The 24,797-nt window shown below is 43.4% G+C and overlaps 1 protein-coding gene and 1 long non-coding RNA gene across 3 annotated transcripts in view; one reads left to right on the top strand and one right to left on the bottom strand.

Annotated features, from left to right (window-relative positions):
* The window catches only part of LOC696282 (uncharacterized), a 65,236-nt gene that overhangs the window by 25,313 nt on the left and 15,126 nt on the right, over positions 1–24,797 (top strand). The gene's annotated exons all lie outside the window — the stretch shown is intronic.
* LOC144329804 (uncharacterized) lies at positions 14,725–15,386 on the bottom strand. The gene is made up of 2 exons (XR_013395431.1): positions 15,284–15,386; positions 14,725–15,141 (listed from the first exon to the last, which is right to left on the bottom strand). It is a non-coding gene; the product is annotated as an uncharacterized LOC144329804 (long non-coding RNA).

Raw genomic sequence — 24,797 nt, 5'->3', positions numbered from 1 at the left:
ACCCTGGTGTGTGTGCCCTCTAGTGGATGCTGGCAGGCACTGTTCTTATTACCACTCAGCAAGTGCTGCACAAATACACCCTGGTGTGTGTGCCCTCTAGTGGATGCTGGCAGGCACTGTTCTTATTACCACTCAGCAAGTGCTGCACAAATACACCCTGGTGTGTGTGCCCTCTAGTGGATGCTGGCAGGCACTGTTCTTATTACCACTCAGCAAGTGTCACACAAATACACACGGGTGTGTGTGCCCTCTAGTGGATGCTGGCAGGCACTGTTCTTATTACCACTCAGCAAGCGCCACACAAATACACACGGGTGTGTGTGCCCTCTAGTGGATGCTGCCAGGCACTGTTCTTATTACTACTCAGCAAGCGTCACACAAATACACACGGGTGTGTGTGCCCTCTAGTGGATGCTGGCAGGCACTGTTCTTATTACCACTCAGCAAGCGTCACACAAATACACACGGGTGTGTGTGCCCTCTAGTGGATGCTGGCAGGCACTGTTCTTATTACCACTCAGCAAGCGCCACACAAATACACACGTGTGTGTGTGCCCTCTAGTGGATGCTGCCAGGCACTGTTCTTATTACCACTCAGCAAGCGTCACACAAATACACACGGGTGTGTGTGCCCTCTAGTGGATGCTGCCAGGCACTGTTCTTATTACCACTCAGCAAGCGTCACACAAATACACACGGGTGTGTGTGCCCTCTAGTGGATGCTGCCAGGCACTGTTCTTATTACCACTCAGCAAGCGTCACACAAATACACACGGGTGTGTGTGCCCTCTAGTGGATGCTGGCAGGCACTGTTCTTATTACCACTCAGCAAGCGCCACACAAATACACACGGGTGTGTGTGCCCTCTAGTGGATGCTGCCAGGCACTGTTCTTATTACCACTCAGCAAGTGTCACACAAATACACACGGGTGTGTGTGCCCTCTAGTGGATGCTGGCAGGCACTGTTCTTATTACCACTCAGCAAGTGCGGCACAAATACACACGTGTGTGTGTGCCCTCTAGTGGATGCTGCCAGGCACTGTTCTTATTACCACTCAGCAAGTGTCACACAAATACACACGGGTGTGTCTGCCCTCTAGTGGATGCTGGCAGGCACTGTTCTTATTACCACTCAGCAAGTGCGGCACAAATACACACGCGTGTGCCTGCCCTCTAGTGGATGCTGGCAGGCACTGTTCTTATTGCCACTCAGCAAGTGCCACACAAATACACACAGGTGTGTCTGCCCTGTGGTGGATCCTGCAGGCACTGTTCTTATTGCTACTCAGGAAGAGCCACACAAATACACGCGGGTGTCTGCCCTCTAGTGGATGCTGGCAGGCACTGTTCTTATTACCACTCAGCAAGTGCTGCACAAATAGACAGGGTTGTCTCTGCCCCCTAGTGATTCCTGGCAGGCACTGTTCTTATTACCACTCAGCAAGTGCTGCACAAATACACCCTGGTGTGTCTGCCCTCTAGTGGATGCTGGCAGGCACTGTTCTTATTACCACTCAGCAAGTGTCACACAAATACACACGGGTGTGTGTGCCCTCTAGTGGATGCTGGCAGGCACTGTTCTTATTACCACTCAGCAAGCGCCACACAAATACACACGGGTGTGTGTGCCCTCTAGTGGATGCTGCCAGGCACTGTTCTTATTACCACTCAGCAAGCGTCACACAAATACACACGGGTGTGTGTGCCCTCTAGTGGATGCTGCCAGGCACTGTTCTTATTACCACTCAGCAAGCGCCACACAAATACACACGGGTGTGTGTGCCCTCTAGTGGATGCTGCCAGGCACTGTTCTTATTACCACTCAGCAAGTGTCACACAAATACACACGGGTGTGTGTGCCCTCTAGTGGATGCTGGCAGGCACTGTTCTTATTACCACTCAGCAAGTGCGGCACAAATACACACGCGTGTGCCTGCCCTCTAGTGGATGCTGGCAGGCACTGTTCTTATTGCCACTCAGCAAGTGCCACACAAATACACACAGGTGTGTCTGCCCTGTGGTGGATCCTGCAGGCACTGTTCTTATTGCTACTCAGGAAGAGCCACACAAATACACGCGGGTGTTTGCCCTCTAGTGGATGCTGGCAGGCACTGTTCTTATTACCACTCAGCAAGTGCTGCACAGATAGACAGGGTTGTCTCTGCCCCCTAGTGGTTCCTGGTAGGCACTGTTCTTGTTACCACTCAGCAAGTGCCACACAAATACACAGGGGTGTGCCTGCCCTCTAGTGGTTCCTGGTAGGCACTGTTTTTGTTACCACTCAGCAAGCACCACACAAATACACCCGGGTGTGTGTGCCCTCTAGTGGATGCTGGCAGGCACTGTTCTTATTACCACTTGGCAAGCCGGCACAAATACACGTGGGTGTGTCTCCCCTCCAGTGGATGCTGGCAGGTGCTGTTCTTATTACCACTCAGCAAGCACCACACAAATACACCTGGGTGTGCCTGCCCTCTAGTGGGTACTGGCAGGCACTGTTATTACCACTCAGCAAGCACCACACAAATACACACGGGTGTGTCTGCCCTCTAGTGGGTGCTGGCAGGCACTGATATTACCACTCAGTCAGCGCCACACAAATACACACGGGTGTCTCTGCCCCCTAGTGGATCCTGGCAGGGACTGTTCTTATTACCACTCAGCCAGCACCACACAAATACACACGGGTGTGTCTGCCCTCTAGTGGATCCTGGCCAGCACTGGGAGCAAATGTGACTATAAACAAAATTAAAGATTTAAAAGATACCCTTTATCTTCAGAAGGGATTTAATTCTAACAGGAGGCTTTTTTGTCTTCTTTTTTTTTTTTTTTTTTTTTTTTTTGAGACGGAGTCTTGCTCTGTCACCCAGGCTGGAGTGCAGTGGCCGGATCTCAGCTCACTGCAAGCTCCGCCTCCCGGGTTTACGCCATTCTCCTGCCTCAGCCTCCCGAGTAGCTGGGACTACAGGCGCCCGCCACCTCGCCCGGCTATTTTTTTGTATTTTTTTAGTAGAGATGGGGTTTCACCGTGTTAGCCGGGATCGTTTCTCGATCTCCTGACCTCGTGATCCGCCCGTCTCGGCCTCCCAAAGTGCTGGTATTACAGGCTTGAGCCACCGCGCCCGGCCTTGTTTTCTTTTTCAAATGGGCTGATGTGTAAAAATAATACAGGACTGGAGATGATGGAAAAAAACACACTGTGTTTGCGTTTCAGCATCTATGATGACTGAATCCTTCCTCAGCGCTGCCACAGGGAGCACATTCACACTTGTGTCACACAAATACCAGGCTTAGGTCAAAAAACCAAGTGTTACCTGGAGGAAGCCACAAAGGCTATGAGACTAAGCCTCACCTAGAAGACACTTGACAGTTCAGAAGCTGAGATCCTGCGAGGTGTCTTGGAGAACTCAGCTGTGACCCTGCACTGTATGGAAGGGTGGGCAGTGGGGCCCAGGCAGGTGAAGAGAATTGTCCACTGTTGAGCATCATCAGCCTAAAACCCACATGCAATGCTGTTGCTGCAAAACCACCGACTGTTGAAGACACAAACCACAGAAACAGAACCCCTTTATGGTCTCACTGTGCATCTGGTGACTTTTCAGAAGATGAAGATTAAACATATTAATCATAAATTCAAAGTATCAGAAGAAATACTAGGAGATTTTCTAACCTCTGCTACCATGACTTTTTTTTGCAAGATTCTTGAATTATTGTAAATAAGCTCACATAGGCCAAAGTGCTCCCCTGAAGTCATCCAGAAAGAGGCAAGCTGCTAATCCCCATGTCTGATACATCTGTGTGTTCTTAGGATAATACAAAAATTAAAGATAAGGGAGAGAGAGAGAGAGACAGAAAGAGACACAGAGAATTGGAGATAAGAGAAAACACGTTAATGTTTTGACCCCCAAAATTCACAGTGAACATTCCCGTTGCCAGCGAGTGAAATCCAAGGCCCTGGCTCCAGGATCCTGCTCTTTCCTATGTTGATTCCTGTTCATATTTGGCATAGAAACAATATGGAACTTGTTACACTTCTCTGGACAAGTCATTATGCGTTTGGCTCATAGGCTCCACTTCCCCAGACACTCCTTTGTCCTAAACTTCAAGTAATTCAGCTTCACCCTTCAGAGAACAGCTCAGCTGTCACTTCTTATAAGGACCCTCCCTAGCTGCCTCTCCAACAGAAGGGCCCCCACCTTGTTCTTTGCACCTCTGTCCCTCGAAGTGCTGCTGTTGTCTGTGGAGGGTGGAACCCCAGGGACTAGAGCCCCTCTCATGCTGGAGACACTCGGCACTCAGTAAGTGTGTGCTGAGCGGATACAAGTGCAGCAAGCCTGCACAGTCGTACAATGTGTACTCTCATGTCTGGAATAGAGCCCCATTTTCATTCTTTGTAAAATGAGTAAGTGGGGCTGGGTGACCCATACTCTCTTTTCAACTCAGAAGTCCACTATGAACCTGACATCAAATATCTTCCCAGCCAGCACCAGGCCAGGACCCAGGTTATTCAATGTGCCTGTGTCCCCCACAGCATGGGGAAAGCATGGAGAAATGGGACCAGCTCTGCTGCCTGCTGCCCAGTACCAGCCAGCAACTCCAGGCTCACAGAGCCAAGGCACCTGCAGGAGATCTTGGTTATTTAGTAGCTGTGATTGGGCTGGGAGGGGAGTGTGTTCACTTCTAATTTTCCAGTGACTAGCACAAGACAGTTTGAAATGTGATTTTTTCTCTTGGCTCCGCCCCCCCCCCAAAAATAAAAGGCTTTTTTACCTTCTCATCCTTGGAGCCATTGGCTTAAGTAGGCAAAACTCTAGAGGATAGGAAAACACACTCTTGAAAAAAGGTGGTGATGCCCTGAAATTCAGCAAACTGCAGGGGCACGTGTTGTTCTATCCCAGGTCAGAGTGTGTCAGTCATCACTCAATGCCACTCACAGACCACCAACTTCAGAGTATCTAGGTATAAAGGTCTGTACAATAGTCATAACATAATAATGTAAACAATTTTACATTGGTAATAATTATTATTTATATTATACAATTACACAATGTAAACACTATTACAACATGTTTGTCTTCAAAGAATGGCCTTGGTTTCTGTGGGCAGTGTCTCCTCGTGGAAAGGTAGTGCATTCCTGCTAAATCACGGACAAAACGGGCCCCCAGGAGCTCCAGGCTGCAGCAGCAGCTTCTCATCTATGTCCTTCACTGCATGATGTTGTTGTTGACTTTGAAAGCTCCTTTTCATCTAGTTTTATCAACAGAGCTGGTATTTCATGAGGATCTACATGCCAGGTTCCAGAAAGCTAAATGCTTTTTGTTTGTTATTATTCACTAAATACAAATAACAACTCTCTTCTCATTATTCACACAACACAATTTAGCAGAGGGAGATTGAGCGACTTTCCCAGGGTCACACAGCTACTAAGAGCAGAGTTGTGTTTAGATTCATGTCTGAATACTGAACACCGAAATGAACCAGAGGAAAAATCATACGTTTCAAAAGCCTATTCTAGCCATTTGTTCTTATTTTAAGGAAAATCTTTATGCTAATTTTAAACTCCAAATACTTATGAATGGCAGAGATCTACAGATTTGATTCTGATGTAAGAGATGATGCTCCCCGGCTGGTTACTGCTACTACCCCACAACTCTGAGCATACTCGACAAATGTCTAAGCCTGGTGGTTAGTGGGGACAATGCTGGTGGAATCTGAAGTTGTCATGCAGTGACTCATTAAAGCTTAGGCAGATTTGGTGATATATGAGACAGAGATGCAAAGAAATGCAGTAGCTGACAGACACAGGATGACTCTGGGAGATGCAGAAGGAGCATGTCACCCAAAATAGAGCCAAACGGGTATCCTTAAGGAAGGAACAAAGGGGCTGAAGAAGGGATTTGTCATGAGAGATGGGACAGGAAGTTCTCTAGAGGCAGAGGGAGAGCATGAGAATGTCAGGAAGGGACGAGAGATTCTCGCACATCTGGGAAGCTGACAATCCATCAGCATGGCCACGAGGAAAAAAAGGAGAAGTGGAAATAATAAATGAGGCTGGATATAGAAGCAGGGTTCAAGCTGTGTCTATTGTGGTAAAGAGTTGTGATTCTATCCAGAAGGCAATAGGTAGCATTCTAAACAAAGATCTTTTAAAACAAGAGTCAGAAAATATTTTCTGCAAAGGGCTAAATGTTAAACGTTTTAAGTTTTCCAAGCCATATGGTCTCTCTGTTAATGATTTAGCTCTTCCATTGTACCATAAAAACAGCCAGAGATGTCATATAACACATGTATGTGGCTGTGTCCCAGTACAACTTTACTTACAAATGCAGACTGGGTCAGACATGGCCCATGCCTGGTAGTTTGCCATACCCTGTTTTAGAAAGCTCAGGTTTGTGATATGATGGAGAATGCCTACGAGAGTTCTTGTTTTAAATGGTAGAGTGAACATACACTGCAATTCTATCCTGCTTGACCCAAGCTCTTGATAGTGAAAGGTAGAAAAGATAGATAGTAAATAGATAGATGATAGGCAGGTAGATAGATGATAGATAAAGAAAATACATAGCTGTTCCAGAAAACAGAAAGGGATAACTTCATGAACCAAAAACAAAGTAATACACTTTAGAAAGGAAGCAGGCTGGAAAACCCACAGTTGCAAAGCAAATAAAATTTCTAATTGCCTCTTTGAGTCCCTTCCTGGAAGTAGTCACAGCCGACTTCCTCCTCTGTTTTTTGTTTATTTGTTGTTTGCTTTTTTGTGGGGTTTTTGTTGTTGTTGTTTGCTTTTTTTTTTTTTTTAAATCCCTTTCCCTGCTTTTTTGTCACAGCAGCCTTTGTCACTTCAAACACTGCAAGTGTTCTTTTAAAAAAATTATATCAACCTTTCAATTAAAATGCAACATGTCTGCAACCTGGTAACTAGAGAGGTGAGATGGACAAAGGAGCCCTTGTTACTGCACGTTTTCTTGCCCCAGGCTTCACCTTGCACACAGCAACAGACAATGCACAAAGCCACTTCCTTATTGACTGAAATTCTGATCCTTTTATGACCGGCCTTTCCATCCTTCACCTTCCCCTCTCCCATGCTGTGAATGATTGTATTGGACATTTTTGTTTTAATCTCAGTGACAGGGGAACACAGGTAGCTCTAATATAACTGTGACCTAGATGCTTCTGTTTCTAGCATGTATTTATTTTGTAGCAAACATTTACATCCATCATTTTTCACTGTCTTTTGAAAATAATTAGGCAATATCTCATCTGAGGTAGAATGTTTCTAGTGGTTGTGTTCTGAGGGGAAAAAACTAATCTGTTCTCTATTCACTGCATTCCAGGAACAGTAAGAGGACCTTTTGCTGGAATAATTTTTATCCACACTACAGAGTGGGTAATGAGCAGATTATGTAAAAACAATTCTGCTTCACTTCAGTAACAGCCTCCTCAACTCATTTTTTCTCAACAAACTTATTTTTCCAGCAGAAGAATCCCAGGTTTCTTAGAGAACCCAGTGACTTTTTGCACCTTAAATCGGTGAAATCATCGTGTTTTCTTCTGCCGTACCCATAGTTCAAACAAAGATGAGGCAAAGCTAGACTCATTCCTGAAGGAACCCAAGAAATTCCTCCTTTCTCTCTCTGGAATGCAATGAATTCTCTAGACCATCAGTTCTAACCTTCAAAAACCAAACCTGTCATTGAGATCTCCTTCAAATACTACTGTAGACCCCAGTGTTTATTCATCAAATTTTTTAAATATTTGTTTTATTTGGAATCAATTTATTTGTAAGTTTAGTATTTGTATTAATATAAGGGAGAAATGTTTAAATCCGTGTATGCCATATGTGCCTCTGGCTTATTGCCCAATTAATTGTAGCCTCAGGCTAAACTTTGGTTTCTGTGTTTTATTTTTGTCAGAACAAATATAAGTGATCTCAGAACATCTGCTTTTATTGTAGGAACTCATGCTGCCATCTCCATTCCTCTCTCTTTTCTTGCAATCTGGGTGGAAATTCTTTAATATGAACATTTCAACCACCTTCACTCTCTCATGTCTGCTATCAGCACATTCAAACTTATCCAGCCAAGGCTGTCATCTTAGGCCAGGGATTTTTTAGGAATCTATTTTGCTGTGATACAGCTGGCACCCCTTTGACTCATTTTTATCACCCCAGGGTTCTTTTCATTTTAGGAGCCCAAGAGCGCAGAAAAAGAAGTTGGTGAACAATTAAACCCTCTGAGTCAGGAGCATCTCCCCTTGTGTTAAGCAATGTTGTAGAATATGTATTTAGTAAGCTCCTAGCAGATGAGCCACGTGACTGCTGAGCACACATGCCTGCTTGCTGCTGTGAGCTCAGACACCATCATCATTAGTCCTTTCCACCTCTGGAGGGAATTATAAGGGCCACTTAATAACCTGTAAATCATAGAGAGTTAAAGGTGTTTCTCCAAAATGCTGATGACAGAATGAAAGGTGAGGAGTGTTAGCCACAGGTCAAAAGTGCAGGAAAGTCTCTCGATGTGGGTTGTTGAAGAAATGTAGGTCTTTTTTCTTTTGGAAGTCTCACTAGAATGGGGTGAAGGACTCTGCCAATTCTAGGATGAAAAACTGGGATATTAGACACCCTCAGATATTTATCCCAAGTCTTCATTTAGGGCTTTTAATTAGTTTGTTCAATCATCACAATCTCAAATGCTAAGCAGGGCATTTGAATCTCTCCACAGTCCAAATCAGCACCGTCTTTTAAAGTTGAGTTTCTCATTATTCTCAGCTGATATACCTTATTTATCCCACACCCACCCAATAACATGTCATGCTCACTGTTATCTTGAGACAACACTTGAATTTTACTCAACCTGGAGTGCTCTTCACATGTCTTGTCCAGATCCAGTTTGGACTCATTCTTCAGCCCTGCATCAGTCAATGGGAGCTAGGTTAAACTGTGGTGACAGACAACCTCCAAATTTCAGTGGCTTAAAAATCTTCTTCCTCATTTATATACATCTCATCATGGGTCAGGTGAGAGGTAGCTCTGTGCTGTATCATCCTAACACAGGAATCCAGACGGAAGAAGGGACCATCAATAAGATCCCCATTGCCACAGAAAAGAGAGAAAAGCATGTGGAGTAGAACTCTGTTTCTTGGAAATTTCTCCTGAAAAAGTCACATGTTATTTTCTTCTCACCTCCATTGGCAAAGAAAAAAAAAAAAAAAACAAAACACAGTCATGTGGCCATGTAAAAATTTAAGTAGGTGGGATGGAACAGTCAGAATGCATTCATAAAAAGTGAACTAAAAATATTTAGAGAACAGCACCAATGACTATCATGAATGCCAACATGCATCCCAAACAACCCAGTGCTGTCACTCTCTAAACCTTTTATGTCTTGCAAAGTATTAGAACTTATCTGAAGCCATGCCACTCAGAGGGACTACAAAATACATAACGACATTTCCTTTAGGATGTCCTTAGAGAATTCAAGGAAAAGAAGTTAAATAATTTAAAAGTGCATTTGGGTACAGCTATTTACCACTAGAGGGTAAGACTAGAGATGGATCGTAAACATAATAACAGGGATTATGCTCAGAGTCAGGGCCAGAAGTATGGTTTGAGGTGGGGTCATGGTCAGGGTCAAGATCAAAGTTAGGGTCAAAGTAAGGATCAGAATTAGGGACCAGGGTAGGGATCAGGGTTTAGGTTCAGGGTCGAAGTCTTGGACAGGGTTAGGGTTAAGATTAGAACCAGAGCTTTGTTCTCCTCGGGACCCACCCGAGAGTGGGTCACCATGGCTTTGGAGCACCTAGTAGCGTGTCCACTTTGAAGACCAGAGTTTCGTTGTCCTTAAGACTGACCTAGGGAGATGTGGCTGCAGGCCATTGAGGAAGGTGAGGCAAAAGCTTCCTGTCTGCTCCCCATGTGCTGAGGAGGGAGCTCTGCTATGGGCTTTACTTTCACATGTTACATTCTACAAGTCTTGTTTTAGAAAAGCCTCCCTGCCTTGAGGCTTTGGCTGCTCGTCGCTGCTCATCATCACAGCGTGCCATAACATATGGTAAGATTTAGGTTTGTTTCTGGGGAGAGATCTTGGTACAGAGAAAGGAGCAATGCTTAGAGCCACCATCAGGACAGTTGGGATGAAAGCTGGGGATGGGCAGAGGCTGGAGGAAACATGTGCACCCCGCTGTAAACACTTTTATTCATGTTTTAATTACTAATTTTTCTTACAGTGTTAAAGTAGTAAAAAATAGTATTGAAAAATTGAAAAGTAGCCATATTAAAACTTGCAACATTATTTAAGTTTAAATATATTATTTGTACCTCATCAACATTTTTTATTTTGTTGAGAAAGTCTAAGGTTAATTGGCAGCATATTTGTAATAGTAGATAGAACAATGTCTGTTTTATAAACATTGACCTCCTACATTACATGTGTGAACCCTGAAAATCTGAGACAGCTCTCAGATTTTTTAGAAAGTGTATTTTGCCAGGCTTGAGGATGCATGCCTGTGATGTATCCTCAGGAGGTCCTGACAACACGGGCCCAAGGTGGCAGGGGCTCAGCTTGGTTGTATACATTTTAGGGAGACATGAGACATCAATCAATATGTGTAAGATGTACATTGGTTCAGTCCAGAAAATTGAGAAGGCCAGACAGGGGGCTTCCAGGTCATAGGTAGGTAAGAGACAAATGGTTTCATCCTTTTGCGTTGCTGATTACTCTCTTCAAATGAGGCAATCAGATATGCATTTCTCTCGGTGAGCAGATGGGTGAGTTTGGATAGAATGGAAGGCAGATTTGCCCTCAGCAGTTCCCAGCTTGACTTTTCCCTTTAGTTTAGTGATTTTGGGTCCCCAAGATTGATTTTCCTTTCACAAGGTCTAACATGGTTTCCTATGAGCATTAATTATTCATTGTGTATTTTATTACACAAATAAGGCACAGATTTAAAAAAAATAATCAACTTTGTGGCTAGCTATATAGACATAATTACACAGAAACTCAACTAAATTTGCAAACATTCCAGAGTTTGGGTTTCCAATAATTCTTTGTGATTCTTTAAAAGGTAAAAGTATTTTTTTCCCATAAAACATAGCAACATCTAAAATCACCTGTAGGATGTCCTGCCATTTTTGTTTCTCTAGTTTCCTCATTTTCTGCAAAGCCTTACTGAGGAAATTGACTTTGAATATCCTTTTACACTCTTGTGTTTTAGAAAGCATTGTGGTAAAACATTGAATCATCATGGTCATAAGTTCTCTTCACGTACTTTCTTTCTTTGAATATTTTTTCCCAGTGGCTAATATTTGATTCTGTTGTATTATGGCTAAAAGGTAGCCATAGACACGAAATAAAGACAAGAATTCTTTGGAATAAGTGATCCCATCACAATGAATCAATTTTCCATTGGAACATATTTTTACAAAGTCACTGTTTTGAAAATATTTAGCCATGAATTGAAACAGAGTCTGTAAGGTTATTTTTTTTTTTCCTGGTCTAAGGCGAACAGCATTTTAGAGAATGAACCCAGGACACAACTACAGCACAAGAAAAAAATATGATAATTAAGTTTACACATATGTGTGACTACTCTAACAGAAAACATGTAAAGGGCATTTGTTTTGATTTATATATCAATCTGCACTGTTAATTTTTTTGTGTCGTAAATGCTCTTATTTAAAAAAACAGTACTAGTTAACAGTGTCAATTACTAGTAATTCGTGGTATAAATAATTAAACCAAGAAGTGTTCAAAAAATATAACTGTTTTCAATAAAGTTTTATTTTACATCTTTTTTTTACTTACTCAGAAATTGCCCCCCCAAAAATGCAGAGATTTCCCATGTAGCTGCAACCTAGTTTCATCTCTTATTAACATCTTCTATCAGCGTGTCTCACATGGCTTATTAATATCTTACATAATTTGTCATACTTAATGAACTAATACTGATAGACTATTATTAACTAAAGTTCATATTTCATTTGGATGCCCTTGGTTCTGTCTTACTCTGACCCAGGATCCCATCCAGGATCCCGCATGACATGTAGTCATCACGTCCCTGTGGGCTCTTCCTGGCTGTGACAGTGTGTCAGGCTTTCCATGTCATGATGACCTTGATAGTACTGAGGAGGATTGGTCAAGAATTTTGCAGAATGTCCCCCATTGTCACTGCATATTCTCAAGGTGAACTGTCACCTTTGATGTTCACTTGGATCATTTGGAAGAGCTACTGTTTGTCAGGTTTCTCCACTGTGAAGTTATTTTTCCTCCTTGCCCATACTGCATGTGTTCTTTTGGAGCAAGTCACTGTGCAGAGCCCACACTTACGGAGTGAGGAGTTGGCTCCACATTATTGATGGCTGAGTGTCTACATCAATTACTTGGAATTCTTTTGCAAAGGAGATTTCTATCAACTCTGTTTTCTTATTCACCTGTGTATACAAATACAGACACCTAGATAATTACTTTCAGCTTTAGTTATTATTCAACACTACAATTCATTCCTGTGTTGGCCATCAGTAGCTGTTTTTATTGGCTATTATTTTTCTTTGATATATTTTAATTTTTTTTAGTACTTACTTACTTTCTGATACTTCAAGATTATCCCGACTCGTATATTTACTGTCCCAGTTCTAGTATCAGACATTTCTTCAAAGAGCCTGATTCCTTTCAGAATGATAGGAAAACTTACATCTGGCTGCCGAATGAGCACATTGTTGAATGAGCACTTTTTCCTCATTAGCAATGCTAGGAAGTATATGTGTGTGTCTAACCTACCTATACACACCTAATTATAAAGTTTTCTATGTAGAACTGTGTGTATATTAAACTAAACATAAGTTTTCATTCATGTCTCTACCTCTGATCTACTATCAATGAATCATTCTAGCCTTCTCCCCTTGTAATTTGTAACCTCCCACTTCAACAGTGAGAGACCTGGTTCCTACCATCTGTGACTTATGGAAGTCATTGTTTTATTCCAGATACAGATACTGTGGTTTTACAATTGTTCACAATTGCTTCTGTTGGAAAGAACTTTATAAAATAGAATCCAGTGATGAAGTATAGTTCGTTTGCCTTCAGCATACGGATTCTATTCATTTTCAAAGTGACTTAGGTCAACACCATTTTCCCTACATCTTCATTGAGTTTTTTCCTACATTTGTGTCTTACTCTGTTTCGTGCTTCTGTAACAGAATACCTGAGGCTGGGTAATTTGTAAGTAAAAAAGGTCCTTTTGGCTCAAAATACTGGTGGCTGGAATGTCTGAGATTGGGCAGTTGGATTTGGTGGAGTCTCAGTCTTTTTCACCTCATGGTGGAAAGTGGAAGGGGAGCAAGGGGTGCACCAGATATCACATAGCAAGAACGAAAGCAAGAGGGAAGCCAAGGAACCCAGACTTTTCTTAACTACCTACTCTTGCAGGAATTAATCCATTCCTGTGAGAGCAGAACTCACTCATCCCCATGGAGGACATTAATCTATTCATGAGGGATCCGTCCCCATGACCCAAACACCTTCCACTGGGCCCCACCGCCCCACACTGCCACATTGGGGGTCAAATTTCAACACGAGTTTTTGCAGGGACAAACCACATCCAAATCATAGTAATTTGTAGCATAGTTAAATTATTTTTCACATGATGTATTCTGTTCTAGGATACTCCACATCCTGAGTAATTTTATTTAATTTGAATAGAGTTTGATTTACCCATTTGGTTGTAAAATTCTGCGTATTTTGACCAATGCATTGTGGTAGATATCCCACTATTAAAGTATCATATGGAATGCTTCAAACCCCCACCCCATGGGGCCAATGGTTTCTCATCTGTGTAGTTTGCCTTCTGCAGTGTCTCATTAAATGAGGTCACACTGTGTGTATTCTCCTCAGACTGTCTTCTTCCACTTAGCAATGTGCATACAAGATTCACTCATGTCTTTGTGTGAGTTGATAGCTTGTTCCTTTCTATGGCTAAATAGTATTCCATTGCATGAATGTACCACAGTTTGGTTATGCATTTTGGGGAGCAAAACTTACCTCTTCTAACTTTGTTCCAGGGTTGGAGACTTTCAAATTAACTGACAATAGATACATTAGTAGGAGAGACAATACTTGGCTTCTTATTCCACAAGTATCATTGTGGGACAAAATTCATCAGATGGCAGGATCCAGTTTACAAAGAGGTAAAAATAGCCCCAAAACAAGAAACAAGACTAGAATCTGATAACCCAGAATAGCTATAGCTTTCCTTAAAAAAAAAATTAAAAAAAAAATTAGGTGAGGGTGAGGATTAGGGTTAGGGTCAGGGTTAGGGTCAGGGTCAGGGTCAGGGGTAGGGGTAGGGGTAGGGTTAGGGGTTAGGGTCAGGGTCAGGGTGAGGGTGAGGGTCAGGGTCAGGGTCAGGTTTTAGGGTTAGGGTGGTTAGGGTTAGGGTTACAGTTAGGGTTGGTTAGGGTTAGGTTTAGGGTTAGGGGTTAGGGTTAGGGGTTAGGCTTAGGGTTTTAGGGTTAGGGTTAGCGTTAGGGGTTAGGGTTAGGGTTAGGGTTAGGGTTAGGGTTGGGACAGGGCGTCATCCTTTAGCTCATCTGAGACAAATACCTATATGATTGCTTCCTCTGCCCTGTGTAAAATGCAGCTTCACTGAGCCACACTAAGGAGTAAGTCACTATTCTTCTACCCCCACTCACAAGTCAATTGTGTATTCACCGAAAGGCTTATGAAAGACTGAAAACAATGCAATCCTTTGTCTCTTGTCCACCTATAACCTGGAAGCCCCCCACCTTTGTGTTTTCCTGCCTTTTTCAGATGGAACTCTGTCTCCAAAAAACAAACAAACAAACAAACAAAATGTGGTTTTGAGACATTTGTGTGAGTTCTTCTTGTAGGTCAGTTGTCAGACCCTTGCCTGAGATGGCGGTGGGGCCACCAAGGAGATGGTGGCCCTCATGCTGCCCCAGTCTCACTCCTACAGGCTCACCCCCAATCTGGCCCACGATGCAATGCGACTACAGAGAAGTGGAACATACTCACTTTAGGTACTGCTGATACTCACGCGCATTCTTCCCATGAACAGCATGAACGTTGACCAACTCCAGTGTAATGAGGAACAGGATCAGGCGGAGCACAGGGGACAGTATTCTGATACTAAAAACAGATGAAAGTAAATTCAAACGTGAGGAATGTTGGTATTTTCCACCTTCATCCGGAAAAAGATGTTTCACCTCATCAACATCCTTAAGTCCCAACTTCTCAAAAAATAATTATCCTAATCCTCAGAGCCCAATACCTGTTTCCAGCCCCCAGGCCCGTGGCTGGCGGGAGTGCCCCGTGTAGCCCTTGCTCCCGGCCCATCCTGCACATCCGCATTCCTTGCTCATCAGTCATCATCTGAGACTCTCAGACATCTGACGGTCTACGTCCGGGCTGCCAGGGGCTCTGCACACTCACGGGGCACCAGGCAGGCCCAGTCTGCGCCCAGCAGCCCCCCTGCTACCTGCCCTCTGACATCTAGGGAGGGACTCTCACCAGAGGAAAACAAATGGCCTCAATATGAAAGCAGGCTCAATGCCACCAGATTAAAGAAATCCCAACTAAAGTAAGATCTTATTTTTCCCATGAAACTAGTTGAGACATTTAAAAATATTCTGGTTTTGGAGAGTGGTAATAAGAGAATGACCTTGTCTTATAAACTGCTGGTAAGAGTGTAAATTAAGTAGTACCCTTCTGGAGGGGAATCCAGTGATATCTATTTAAAGCTTTAAAAACACAGATACCACTAAACCCAAAAGTTCTAGAAATGTATCCAAAATGGTCATTTCTTAAGGATGTAGCACATTCTAAAATATACACTGTAAGTGAAGGAACCATAATGCTGTTAATCTGCTATTAAGTTAATCTGCTGTTATATTTTAAATCCAAATCCAGTTAATCTGCTGTTATACTTTAAATCCAAATATTTATTTAGGTAGATAGAACCCACATTTCCATAGGCCAAATTACAAACACTACTTAAAATAGTATGTACTATAACTTTCTATGAAAATCAGCATGGGGAGTCCTCACAGTCCTCAGATAACATCATTTCATTCAACACCGTTTCATCACAACATCAGTGAGAAAGGAAATCAATACACCGTGAGGGCCACGGTCTGTGTGGAGAAGCACGTTCTGCATGGGTTTTCTCCCATCCCCCAGTTTCCTCCCACATCCCAGAGCCGTGCACATTAGGTGAACTGGCGCATCTCCATGGTCCCAGAGTGAGTGTGGGTGTGTGACTGGCCCTGCGAAGGAACCATGTCCTATCCAGGGTGGGTCCTGCCTTGTACCCGGAGCTGCTGGGATAGGCTCCAGCCACCCACAACTCTGAACTGGAATGAACAGGTTGGAAAATGAATGAATGAATGAATGAATGAATGAATACAAATTATAAGAACTTGTAAAGTCTACCATCATCATACAAGTGCTCGACAGTGCGTGTCGGTACAAAAGTGCTCAGTGACCCACACATTTGTTTCTGTTGGTGCTGGAGCTGTGGGTGGGGGGAAGGGGGCGGGCCTGGGGAGGTCTCGCTCTGCAAACATTTACTGCCTCATTTAACCACCACAGGACTGCCGGACTGCCGTCACTCACTGCCTCGCCAAACACTGAGTAGTTCTCACTTGTTTTTATTCATCTTTCTTAAATGTCCATAGAGCTCACATGTGCCTCAATGTTTAACACTGTAAGTGTTTTGGGTCTTTCTTTAGAAGTTTGGCAATATTTTTATGACCAGAAACATGCTGTGGGAACTTAACTTTTGTTTCCACCGTGCAAGGAAAATAAATCTCAGTACTCCAAACTCACTAAGCCAAAGGGAAAAGTCAAGCTGGGAACTGCCTCAGGCAAACCTGCCTCCCATTTTATTCCTAAATAAGGTGGCTACAAGAGAAAAAAGCTACATACAGACCTCCCTCACAGTTTGTCCACAAGGAAATGCCTCGTGGGCCTCAAGATCTCTACCCAGAAAGACTTCTGCTGAATTTCACCCTGGCAATGCAGTTGCCAGCTGATCTTCCCAGGGGTGGGACAGGGCGTCATCCCTCAGCTCACCTGACACAAATACATATATGATTGCTTCCTCTGCCCTGTGTAAAATGCAGCTTCACTGAGCCACACTAAGGTGTAAGTCACTATTCCTCTACCCCCACTCACAAGTCAATTGTGTATTCACCGAAAGGCTTATGAAAGACTGAAAACAATGCAATCCTTTGTCTCTTGTCCACCTATAACCTGGAAGCCCCCCACCTTTGTGTTTTCCTGCCATTCCAGATGGAACCAATGTACACCTTACACCTACTGACTGATGTCTTATGTCTCCTTAAAATGTATAAAAATGTATAAAAGCAAGCTGCACCCCAAGTACCTGGGGCACATGCTGTCAGGATCTCCTGAGGCTGTCACAGCACATCCTTAACCCTGGGAAAGTAAACTTTCTAAAAGGATTGAGACCTGTCTCAGATACGTTGGGTTCATACTATCAGTTGTGAACTCCAAGTATATCAACACCTGTCGATGGGTTCAGTGAGGGGCCTACTGTGTGTGTCTTCAGTGGGGACTGGAACTGCATCTGTGATGACTTCCTGCCCCACAGTGTCCCTCCAAAACAGGAAAGTGAGCGCGCACCTACTCCACATACGCAGGTAGTTCAGCCGCTGGCGAGACGGCAGCATCCTCTCCACCCACTGCCTGTGTCTCAGCTCCGAGGCAAGACACGTGGTGACACTGCTTGCTGATGCTTTGGAACACAACCAGCACTTCCAGCACAATCCTGGGGCAGAAGAGGGTAGGAAAGTGTGTACTGCAGAGCTCACGGAGCAGCTGGGGCCACCTGCAAACAGAGCCAGACTCGGAGCAGGCATTGTGATCCTCACCTGTACCTCACTCTCCTGTACCTGCAAGGCTGCGGCTTTCTGGGAGCCAGGGCTAGCTGCGTATCACTGGTGGGTCTGCAGGGACAACCGTGACATACGGCAAGTGTTAATTAAATACACTGAATTGTGGCAAACAGAATGTGACATTCACAGCCTCATCAGATGTTCCACGCTTTCACAGAGATTGTCAAAACTGATCTCATAATTCCTCTTGGAGTAGTAACAGTGGTATTCTAAGACTACTTTATAAAATCTAAAACATAGAAAATGTCTAAGTTTGCTATGCTAATCTGCAGAATCAATGTTTCAACAGTTGTCAGGATGTCCTGGAACTTACGTCTCAGTAGGAAGATGATCCAAGTCCTTTAAAACACAATGATTCTCAGGCACATGGTGATACAGCTCATCCGTCATTTTTGTAATTAAAGAGTGGCTGGCATTTGTTTCAGAATTATCTTCTAATCTGAAAAATAGAAAATATTTAAAGATACATGACAATTAAAATGTCCACATTAGTGCCCATGCACAATAATAGTTAATGGTTCACTGAGCAGCAACCTGACTGTGAATCTTAGTTTCCCCAAATATAAAATGTAAAAAGCCACCATCACAGGACAGTGGAGAAAGAAACGATGCCCTAAGCCAAAAGCAAAGTCCAATGATGACTGATGACGAGACGACGAACCACCTGCGTATTCCTCCTGCTGAACAAGTATGTCTGCTGTTGTCTACGATTCCAGAATGCATGCCTCCATCCCCACTTCTCTCCTGAGCTTCAGACCCATCTTTCTTTCTGCCTTCTCAGTAGTTCTCATGGAAGCCATTGTCTACCTACAAAACCTGCCTCTCGTTCCATGTTCAGTCTCCACCAGGGCCCCAGGCCAGCTGGAAGATCGCATTCAGCATCACTTGCAGCTCCTCACAGTCACCAAGGCCCAGAAATTCCTCCTTCCCCTTTTATCTTCCAACAGCCTAGCTAAAGAAGAAATGCTGCTGAAACTAACAGTACCAGACAAGCTTGATGTCAGCCAGGCCCCAGGATGCCACGTACCTGACTGCTTCCCAAGTGAGTTCTTTGGGGAAAGGCAGCAGAGCCCAAACCCTGATACTCTCCTCAAAGCTCAGCACCTGAGATGAAATGTTTTATTGACTTTGTAGATTTCACGGTAACTTCCTAGAAAATCTGTTTTTAGATTGTTATGGATGTTACATCACTCTCTAGAAAATATGTATCTATAAAATTATTACAAATTCTAAACATTTTAAAACCAGATGGTGGATGTCAGTTCTTCAGTACAGATGGGGGAAGGCTGGGGAAACTACCAGGGAATTGGTAGGGAGTGAACGTCTGGGGTGGCTATGACCATGTCCACAGGTTCTTTCGACACCTGCCATTGAGAGGGAGGACCCCACCAAATCTGTACGAGCTCTGGCGACTGGCCTGGAACCAGCAGAACACAGCAGGTGTGAAGATGCTGCGTGTTATGCAAAGCCATGTCAGAGGCGCAGGTGCCTCTCCAGTTCAGGCCGCGCTCGGGGTGCAGCCTCTGTCACTTTGAGACTGTCCCCATGAGGCCTCTGGCCAACTTCCAGTCTTCTCAGACGCAACATCCACGAAGCCCTGGGGGACCACAGCCGTCCACACCCAGGACAGGCCACAGGACAGATCCCTCAGCAGATGCTCCCCATTTCTAACCCACTAGCACATGAGCAAGTCAAACGTGGCTGCTGACACCACGGAGCGTGAGTGGTCTCAACAGCAGAAATAACCGAAGCCCAGGATGCTAAGCTGCCTGAATACCTGTGAGATGCCAGGAGGGGGACAGGAAGTGGTAAGGACCCAAATAGCCACTGTGGGGCACAGGAGAGGATGGTCTGGAGCCTCAGCAGCTCTGGTTGGAAGACAAAGGCTGCCTTCTTGAAGCTCCTCTTCCTTCCTAAATCTTCCCTCCTCCCTACCTGCCCACCTCTACCTTCCTAAGGGCTTGCACTTGGAAAGCACGGCCATCCCCACTGGTAAAGCTGGTCTGTGGCGCCAACGGGGAATGGCATCCGACCAGTGCAGCCCGATGCTCTGCCTCCAAGCCACACCTCCAGGAGGCTGTTTTCCCAACTTCACTGCTGACAACCCCCTTCTGATAGTATTTTCCTTAAGGGAGGCCTCCGACTTCTCAAGGCACCATTTCTTTAAAGCGCCTTTGCAAATCTCTCCTGACCCGCTGTATGTTGATTTTACAGCTTCCTTTTAGAGGTAGTCTCATTTATGAATTTTCACCTGCACAGCTGTCACGATGCTTATATTCTTGGGGACTGTCTCTTTCATCTCCTTGCACTACCCTTGTATCCTCCCGTATGCAGAATAAAGCACCTTCGCTGATTGCCAAATTGGAACTTCCTGGCAGAAATGCTTAAAAAATTGTTTGTTTCTGTAAGTTAACAAAAGCTAGTCCGTGTAGGAGAAGAAAAACTGACATTACTCACCAGAAAAACTGACATTACTCACCACTGACAAATAAAAACTGCACCCGGCTCTGCGTTACTGCCTACAGCAATAAAATCCTGCCAGGGGATTCAGCAAAAACACTTCCCAGTGCTCATCCATTTAACACTAAAAACCTCAGTGCCATCAGCACTGCATTACTTTCAACTGCGAGACACGGAACTTGAGGCTCAGAAGACTGAGCAACCAGGCCAGGGCCACAGCAAGCGCCACGCTGGCTAGAAAGCTGGATCTGCCCAACTCAAAGTCTGACTCAGCAGGCAAACTGCACCCTTCCAGCATCTCTGCAAAAGACAGGTGGTTTCAGAGACGTACACACCCCTCCCAGCACCCTGCATTTGGCATACCTGTTTTTTAGGCTGAAAAACCGGATGGCAGCGAGAACTATAGCCTTCTGCAAGACTAATCAACAATTCTACTGCTGCTTTTTCCTAGTTTAGAGAAAACAGTGGCTACTATCGTGTTTGGGTAGACTTAGTTTTCTTCTATCGAACTGTAGGCCAATTAGAGTCCCCATTTCTCATTATCTTTCTTCAAACAATTTTTTGCAGCTAGAAAAGCAAACGCTGCATTAAAATAGGTTTCACATCGCAAGGAAATCACAGCCAATAAAATGATTTTAAATGGAGACCATTAACAATAATAGATCACAAATGCCACACCCACCCTCTGTGCACAAAACTGGAGATGAATAAGAAAAAAAGGATTCCAAACAATTGGAAATTTAACTAGGAAATAGTTACTTAAACACTAAAAAACAATACAACTAAAAAAAAAATCACATAATCATTTAATTGCTAAGCACATACATATTTTTACAAGCATAAAAATTACATTATTTGAAGCTGATATAACCACCTAACTTAAAAATCCGAGTCAGTCAACTGAAACCTATGAGAAACAAAGTCAGTGAATTGACAGTTGACAAATTAAAAAATCTGTGACTACCTACAATTCTTTTTCCTTTTTTTCTTTTTTATTCTTTTTTTTTGAGACAGAGTCTTACTCTTTTTGCCCAGGCTGGAGTGCACTGGTGCGATCTCAGCTCACTGCAACCTCTGCCTCCCAGGTTCAAGTGATTCTCCAGCTTCAGCCTCCTGAGTAGCTGGGATTACAGGCACCCACCACCACGTCTGGCTAATTTTTTTGTATTTTTATTAGAGACGGGGTTTCACCATGTTTGGCCACACTGGTCTTGAACTCCTGACCTCAGGTGAACCACCTGCCTCGGCCTCCCAAAGTGCTGGGATTACAGGTGTTAGCCACTGCACCCGGCCCGCTACCTACAATTCTTAAAAGCACAAAACAAACAACTCAAGTAGCTAGATGTTAACTACGGAAGAAATGTGCTGGCCTTCCCTTCACTCAGATGTGTGAGAGCCTGGAGTGCACCAGGGAGTGCTGGGCGGAACACGGGAGGCACACACATGTGTCTGCACGGGTGATGTCCCCACAGGGCAGACCCACACGCAGCATATGTGTGCCACTGCAGAGCAGCGTATGTATCCCACTGCAGAGTGGCATATGTGTGCCACTGCAGAGCAGCCTACATATCCCACTGCAGAGCAGTGTATGTGTGCCACTGCAGAGCAGCATATATATCCCACTGCAGAGCGGCGTATGTGTGCCACTGCAGAGCACCTGGCTTCTGTTCCAAGACGTGAACCCATCTGAGGGCTTCTGAGGAGAGGATGACATGTTGGGGAAGGATCAGTCTGGCTGCTGTGTTATGACAAGGGGAAGGGCTCACAGAAGTCGGTGGGTAGACCAGTCAGTGCCAGCGACATTCCAGGAAGGGACCAAGGCAGTTTGGCCAGGTGGTGGCACAGGAGGGACAGGAAGAAGCAGATGTGAAACATATTTCTTTTTTTTTTCTTTTTCTTTTTTTGAGATGGAGTCTTGCTCTGTCATTCAGGCTGGAAAGCAGTGGCACAATCTCGGTTCACTATAACATCTGCTTTCCGTGTTCAAGCTATTCTCAGGACTACAGGCACCCACCACTATGCCCAGCTAGTTTTTGTATTTTTATTAGAGACAGGGTTTCACCATGTTGGCCAGGCTGGTCTCGAACTTCTGACCTCAGGTGATCCACCTGCCTTGACCTCCCAAAGTTCTGGGATTACAGGCATGAGCCACTGTGCCCGGACTGTGGAACATATTTCTAAAACCTGTTCCAAGGACGGAGTATGAAGAGAGGAGAGGAATCTGAGGCTTCCAACCTGAGCAGCCACCTGGGAGGCTGGAGGTGCCACGTAGATGGGAGGACTTGAGGAATGAAGATGGGGAGACACTGTGTCCCTGAATAAGCTTCAATATTGTGAAAAATGTCAATTATCCCTAACTCAATCCATGAGGTGTTCTTATTTGTTTTTGGGGTTTTATGTTTGTCCAAGTTTACACAGAATAATAACTATTTTTTTTTTTAAAGTAAAGCTAGACTCTGTACCTTACTCTCAAGATGAAATAAATTCCAGTTGGATCCAAAGACGTAAATGGAAAATAAAGAAAAAATAGGTAGGGCACGTTGGCTCATGCCTGTAATCCCAGCACTTTGGGAGCCTGAGGCGGGTGGAACACAAGGTCAGGAGTTCAAGGCCAGTCTGACCAACATGATGATACCCCGCCTCTATTAAAAATAGAAAAAAACTAGCCGGGCGTGGTGGCAGGCACCTGTAATCCCAGCTACTCGGGAGACTGAAGCAGAGAACTGCTCGAACCCAGGAGGCAGAGGTTGCAGTGAGCTGAGATTGTGCTACTGCACTCCAGCCTGGGTGACAGAGTGAGACTTTGTCTCAAAAAAAAAAAAAAAAAAAAAAAAGAAAGAAAAAGAAAAAATAGAAGTACCAGAGAAAATGTATACCTGTATTTTTAATTTTGAAAAGCAAAGATTCTTTTCAGAATGACTCCAAATGTGAAGCCAGAGGAAAAAAAAATCAAAACCTATGAACAAATAACAAAGCAATATGTACACAAATAAGGCTAATGAACCAGTGGGAAAAATGAAACTGAAATAAACGGAGAAAATACATTAATAGGCAATTAATGAAATAATTATAAACATCTAGTAAACATAAAAAAAGAATGAAAATAAAAACATAATCTTGGCTGGATATGATGGCTCTCGTCTGTGGTCCCAGCTACTCGGGAGGCTGAGGCAAGAGGATGGCTTCAGCCCAGGAGGTCGAGGCTATCATAAGCCATGACTGCACCACTGCACTCTAGCCTGGGCGACAGAGCAAGACCCTGTCTCATAAAAAATAAATAAATAAATAAAAGAAAAGAATTTAAAAAACCTTATTGATATATTTTGTCTTAGAACTTTACTTTTTAAGAGTATTTACATAAGTGCCCAAATGAACAAAGATGTTCATTTCAGCATAATAATTAGGAATTTTCTACATCAGGAACATTACAACTCATCCATCAATGAAGGACTGCTTAGGTAAATAATAACATATTGATAAAATGGAATATCAAACAGCTGACAAAAAGAATAAGGCAGAACAAAGATGCCAAAAACACACTGTTAATGAAAAATGCTAGCTATAAAACACAATGTACCTTCCTACGAACTCACTTTGGTACACTCATAGCAAAAATGTGGTAGCAACACTACCTAATTATTAACAGTAGTTATTTCTGGGAGATGGAAGTCTTGAGGGCTGTTACTTTTCACATTAGTTTTTCTATTTCTAGTAATTTTTCTTTGAACATTTAAACATTTTAAAAATAACTGTCAAACGTATGATTTGAAAAAAAGATTAAAATGTCAATAACAAATATTCTAACCTAAATTATTTACTTTGAAATAATAAAAGAATTAGTTTATTGATGATGCAAATATCCTACCCCATCGATGCAGCAAACATCTGTAAAAATTTCCTAATATTTGGTTAATCCTGTTTTATAATTTGCTCTTTGATTTTCAATACTTAGCTGCTGTTACATACAAAAGCAAATGTGTTTTTAAGAAACAAGTTAAATTATTTTAGCTAAGATTAATATTGATTGATCTGTGATAGAGAATATAAACTTACGTGTAATCCAGTCACTTTTTTTTCTGATGGAGGATACTGTAACTCAGATATACTAAAAGATGATTAATAGTTAATTACATTTGAAAAATAAACTATATCCTTTCATAGCTGAATGAGTTAATCTAATTAATGATTTTCTTCCCTGTAAATTACCTTAAAAACTGATAGTAGACCTTCATCAACAGATCTGAGTAACAGTACAACAGAAAATGCAAGCAACTGATTAGTTGTTTCTTTTGAAAATTCATGTAAGTTGATCTCCCCGTGGCTTAAATGATCTCTTATGCGGGGACCCTCCTGATGGTTCAGGAAATCCCAGAGAAATTCCTTTCAGAAATTAAACAGAGAAAATGT

Source organism: Macaca mulatta, chromosome 7, assembly GCF_049350105.2.
Source record: "Macaca mulatta isolate MMU2019108-1 chromosome 7, T2T-MMU8v2.0, whole genome shotgun sequence".
NCBI classification, from domain to species: Eukaryota; Metazoa; Chordata; class Mammalia; order Primates; family Cercopithecidae; genus Macaca; species Macaca mulatta.
This window is presented reverse-complemented; position numbering and strand designations above follow the sequence as displayed.